Genomic DNA, 6,000 nt, shown 5'->3' with positions numbered 1-6,000 from the left:
GGGAGTTTGCTAAGAAATTCTACTAAAATGTCTAACGACTGAGTCTTACCTTTATTTTATCTCTCTATCTCTCTATCTCTCTCTCTCTCTCTCTCTCTCTCTCTATATATATATATATATATATATATATATATATATATATATATATATATCTTCTACGTTCTATTCAGGGAGTTTATTTATGCAGAATCGATCGTCATTTTCATAAATCATTGAAATCGTTCTTAGATCGTTATCCTAATTTTTTATATCGAGCAATATAACTTTCTGAAATTATACACACACACACACACGCACACACGCATGCATGCACACACGTACGTACGCTTGCACATACACACACATGTATTCATATTTTTTATTTTATTTTCTCGTTAGAAAAGTTAATGGTTATTTTATATATCATAAAGGAATTAATATTTAATAAATATATTGGACTGTGTAATTCCTTCGTTACTTATTTTTTTTTTCTTTTTCTTTTCTCCATATAATGTAAAATGATTTTTCAAGTCACACATAATATTTATTTATATCTCTATATAACATTAAATATTTAAGTTTAGATCCATGGATATGTTTCTTAATTGCACGTATATTACATTATAACTTTCACGTTGCATAATTTTTTGTTGTTGTTTTCTTTGCCCTTTTTTTCTTCTTTTTATGTTTTTTTTTCTTTTTTTTTTTTTTTTTCTTTTTTTTTTTCATTCAAACATGATTACACATACACGATTATACGTGCACGTATAAAGTAATAGAAAGTAATAATGTTAAGAATGAAAAAAAAAAAAATAAAAATAAAAAAAAGAAAGAACAGGAAAAGAACAAGATTGGAACGTAAAAAAACAATGATTGGAAAGTAAATAAATCGAGATACCTACATTGGGATCCTTTCTATTTCTAAAATAAATAACGTTGGAATACGTGACTCTCTCTCTCTCTCTCTCTCTCCCCCTCCCTCTCTCTCTCTCTCTCTGTCCCTCTCTTACTCCCTCCCTCCCTCGTGCGCTAATACATGAACTGTCTAGCGAAAAATTCGATTTGTTCGAAGGACAGGCATAGTAAGTCGTTCGCCTAAATTACGCGAGTCAATAGCGTGTGGTGTCGGTGAGAGAGCGTTCGTATATAGAAACGGAACAAGCCGTAAATAATTTCATTCACGACCAAAGAAAAAGAGACAGAAAGAAAAAAAAAAGAGAGAGAGAGAGAGAGAGAGACATACTGCTATAGAGAAAATGAGAGAGAAGTATGATGAGGGGAAAGGGGAAAAAAAGAGAGGAAACGAAGAATATATGCGTGCGTATAATTTATATATATATACATACATATATACATATATATGCATATGTGTATGTAAAATATATATATATTCTTTTATACGTACGATATTGAAAATGGACGCTTAACCGTATAGAAATAGTGAACAATACGTATACGAAGACACTTTTCAACGTGTATTATATATTATATGTATTATATATATACATATATGTATATGTGCATACATGGACAAATCATACGTTTACTCGCGTTCGTTTCTCTCTCTCTCTCTCTCTCTCTCTCTCTCTCTCTCTCTCTCCCTCTCTCGCTCTCTCGTTCTCTCGTTCTCTCGGACGTCATAAAAATGCGCGAGTTGAAAATGAAGTAAGAGAAAGAACTGTGTCGTATTTTCAATGCACAATACACGATCGTTAGCCGAGCGGGACGTAATACGTGCTTCGTCGTCATGTAGTTGGAATATCGAGGCATCACGGTCCCACGATCGGACTGCGCGGAGTCGTTCCGCAAAACTCGCCTTTTATCTATCGCAATATCTCGACTAATTACACGTTAAGTTCCTCCGATCGAAAAGAATTATGCCAATAGTTGACACACACACCATCGACAATATCTTTCGGATCGCCGTAAGGAAAGAAAAGAGAAAGAAAGAAAAAAAGAGGAGAACATTTTTGATCTCGTTAAATAAACGATTAACGTCGAACGTATATATATAAAAGAAAGAAAAAAAAAAAAAAAAGAGAAAAAAAAATTAATTCGTCAATTAAATATACTTTAAAAATAAAATGATTATGAAATGATTGCGAAGACGATAAAAAAAAAAAAAAAAAAAAAAAAGAAAAAAAAAAATAATTACGGACGTATTTGAGAAATTTTAAATGCAACGTATTGTATTATCGAATAATATTTCCTTATACTACGTTTATTTTATTACTAGAATATCCTGTTATATAATTGTCGTCTATCCTATTACCATGGTATAATGTAATTATTATAGATTGGTATAATTAAATAAATGTATATTAGTGTTATAATAATATTGAAGTAGTGATATATAGTATATAAAGGGATTATATTAATGCACTGTACTATAATATTATTTAACTTTAATCATATTATACTTCATCAATATTATTTTACATTCTAACATTATATATATATATATATATATATATATATATATATATATATATATTACTTAGTAACCGATTTACTATAATAAGAGTAAGAACGAATAAATTTATCAACACTTATTGGTTATACCAAATTATATTTTGACAATTATTAATTATATCCGCCCGTAAAATACGATTAATAGATAAAAATAAATGTACTCTTTTATTTTTGTATTCTCTTTCATTTCCATCTTTTCTTCTTTTTTACTTTTTCTTTTCTTTTTTCTTTTTTTGTTTCGGCTTTTGTTTTCTTTTAATCTTTTTTTATTCAGTCTCCTTCTTTCTCGTCGTAGTAACAAATATACAAACGAGAAAGAAAACTATCTAATTTCATTTATAGAGGACGTAGATAAAGCGACGTATCTATGTACACACACCACCCACATCACACACACACACACGTATGTATGTATATGTATATGTATACATTTCCGAAGAAAACGTCTGTTTCGACGGTAGATCGGAATGAGAAAAATCGGCGTGTAGAACGCGCTCCAGGCATCGTCGATCAATTAAATCCCTAATAAACGGACTTTGTAACCAGATTTCACTTACGAGATAACGTGCATTACGACGAGCCCAGGATGCGTGAGACGAAGTTTGTTGCTCTCTCTCTCCCTCCCTCTCTCTCTCCCTTTTTCTCTTTCTCTCTATCTATCTATCTATTTATCTATCTCTACCTCTCTCCTTTCCTCCCTCTGTGTATGGTATCGTACATATACACATACATATATACATACATATATATACATATAATATATATATATATATATATATATATATATATATATATATATTATATCAACACCTAGTACACTTATACGAAGGAAGTTCACTCTCATATGTATATACGATGTGTCCCAGCCGGAAGCTCGCGGCCTCGGCACGGCGTAACGTTATTTTCTGATTTCCCATTCATGGGCTACCGTTTAGTTTCGATTTGCCGCTTCGTTACGACGCCCGGAGATTTACACGGACAGATAGGATTGTTGCGCGTAGCTTGTCTCTCTCTCTCTTTCTTTCTCTCTTTCTTTCTTTCTCTCTCTGTCTCTCTCTCTCTTTCTTTCTCTCTTTCTTTCTTGCTCTCTCTGTCTCTCTCTCTCTCTCTCTCTCTATCGTTCGCCCATTCGCTCTCGCTATCTTGCTTGCGTTCATTCTCCATCTATCTTACTCTTTTCTTTTCTCTTATTACTCTTCTCTCTCTCTATCTCTCTCTCTCTCTCTTTTTCTCGCGCAGTTCCACCTATAACGTGCGAATATATCCTAAGGCGTACAAGTATCTTTTATATATATATGTATATATATATATATATATATGTGTGTGTGTGTGTATGTTCGCTGATGTATGTGTGTGTATACGCGCGCGTACGGCTCCGTTTTATATAACCGTCTTTCGTCACCGCGTACGCGATCTCGTTGGATATCTCAGGCCGTAATAATTTTTTTTTTCTTCCTTTTTCTCTCTATCTTTCTCTCTCTCTCTCTCTCTCTCTCTCTCTCTCTCTCTCTCTCTCTCTCTCTCTCTCTCTTTTCTTTTCTTTCTTTTTCCACCGCCCAGTCTTTCCTGGAAGATAATGCTCGGCACGTACTTTGCATTTCAAATACGCCGGCGGGCCGTGTGCTCGATCGATCGCAAATCGTACGTACGGAGCCGCGCCTCCGAAGGCGATGCGATGATTCTCTAACGATTCTTACCGATCCGATTTCTTGACTCCTTCTTCTTCTTCTTCTTCTTGGTGTTTTAGTTCTTTTTCTTCTTATTCTTCCTGTTGTTATTATTTTTGATTTTTTGTTTTTTTCTTCTTTCCTTTTTCTTTTTTCTTTTTTCCTTTTTTCCTTTCTTCTTTTTTTTTTTTTTTCTTTTTTTTTTTTTATAATTTTAATCATTGCATTCCATCTGATATTCAAGAAAAATCTTATCGTCAAGAGGATAAGACGATCTATAGATAAATAAATATAATATATATATATATATTTTTTTTTTCTTTTATTTTTTCTTTTATTTTTTCTTTTGCAGTGACTTTAAAATTATAATAATTGCTTGATAATTTCTATCGTACATCGAAAAGAAGTAGAAATGAATAATAAAAGAAGGGAAAAGATCTAAAGGAAAGAATAGAGAAGGAACGTAGGATAAATTTAAAAGTAACGGGGGGGAGGGGCAAGTGGCAAGTCTCAAGTACATTGGGTGTATCGTACGTGATATGCGAAAATGTTTTTGGTAAAAAAAAAAAAAAAAAAAAAAAAAAAAAAAAAAAATCTGATGCGTTCGAAACTGACGAGATCGAGGCGTGCGGAAATATCGGAGTAAAAAGTGAACGAAAGAGAGATGGATAGATAAATAGAAAAACTTGTGGGAGTCTGAGAACGGTAGGAAGAGTAAGAGAGAGAAAAAGATAGATAGATAGATAGATAGATAGATAGAGAGAGATAGAGAGAGAGAGAGAGAGAGAGAGAGAGAAATAGAAATACAGAAAAGAAGTACCCGACGATGGGGGGTTGGAAAGGACGAGTTCGGGTCGAGGTCGGGTGGATGAGAGTGCGGTGGTGTGGGGGTTGGTAAAAAGGAAGAAAAAGCCAGGGAAAAAAAACGAGAGAGAGAGAGAGAAGTGGGGGAGGATAGAAAGAGTAAGTAAAAAAGAGAGAGAGAGAGAGAGAGAGAGAGAGAGGGAGAGAAAAAGAGAGCGTGCTGCACCGAACCCAGCGAGTAATAAGTTAGTAATAATATTTTCACAATATCTCTCTTGGATTGGATGTTATTTCATTATATTTTATTGCCTCTTACTATTACTCTTGCCGGTGCGGCGGTACTCACACACAAAGACATAGAGACATAGACGTACAGGCACAGTCATAGGTATATACATATATACATACATACATACATATATACATATATATATATATATATATATATATATATTCATAGACATACACATAGTTACGTTATTACGTGCACACAATCTCATCTACGAAGCACCAGCTCAGGTCCACGTCAACGTCGTTGTGTAGTGGCACACCGGCGTACCGGCCGCTCTGTTTTATTATCTCGAGCCTCTCCGCACCGGAATTCACTCGCGGAACTCATTATTGAGGGGTTTATTCTGCTGTAACCATCGCTACCCCCTCCGTTCATCTTCGTTCATCGTCGTTTCTATTTCTCTCTCTTCCCCTCTTTCTCTCTCTCTCCCTCTCTCTCTCTTTCTTTCTCTCGTATCTATTTTTCTTGTCTAACGAAACTTTCTCAAACTGTAAAACGAATCGTGAGATCTCTCTCTCTCTCTCTCTCTCTCTCTCTCTCTGTCTTTCTTTTTCTTTCTCGTAAATAATCCGTATAAATCATTCGATCGAGTAACATATTACAATTAACACATTAATCTTCTATCTCGATTATGACTCACGTATCATCTTATTGTTAGATCAATGACTTACCTAATACTTATCGAATAAAACGTTAAATTTAAATGTCCAAAGAATAATTCTATTCTAAATCAACGTCCAAATTGTAATTTATTTCGACTATATACCATTTGATCTTTAGATTTTT

General features: G+C 33.8%; 1 protein-coding gene across 2 annotated transcripts in view; it reads left to right on the top strand.

Moving 5' to 3' along the window:
* The window catches only part of LOC124429372 (protein bric-a-brac 1-like), a 360,935-nt gene that overhangs the window by 77,878 nt on the left and 277,057 nt on the right, over positions 1-6,000 (top strand). The window lies entirely within an intron of this gene.

Source organism: Vespa crabro, chromosome 15 (genome assembly GCF_910589235.1).
Source record: "Vespa crabro chromosome 15, iyVesCrab1.2, whole genome shotgun sequence".
Taxonomy (NCBI): Eukaryota; Metazoa; Arthropoda; class Insecta; order Hymenoptera; family Vespidae; genus Vespa; species Vespa crabro.
The sequence above is the reverse complement of the archived record's forward strand: the minus strand, read 5'-3'. Positions and strand labels throughout refer to the sequence as shown.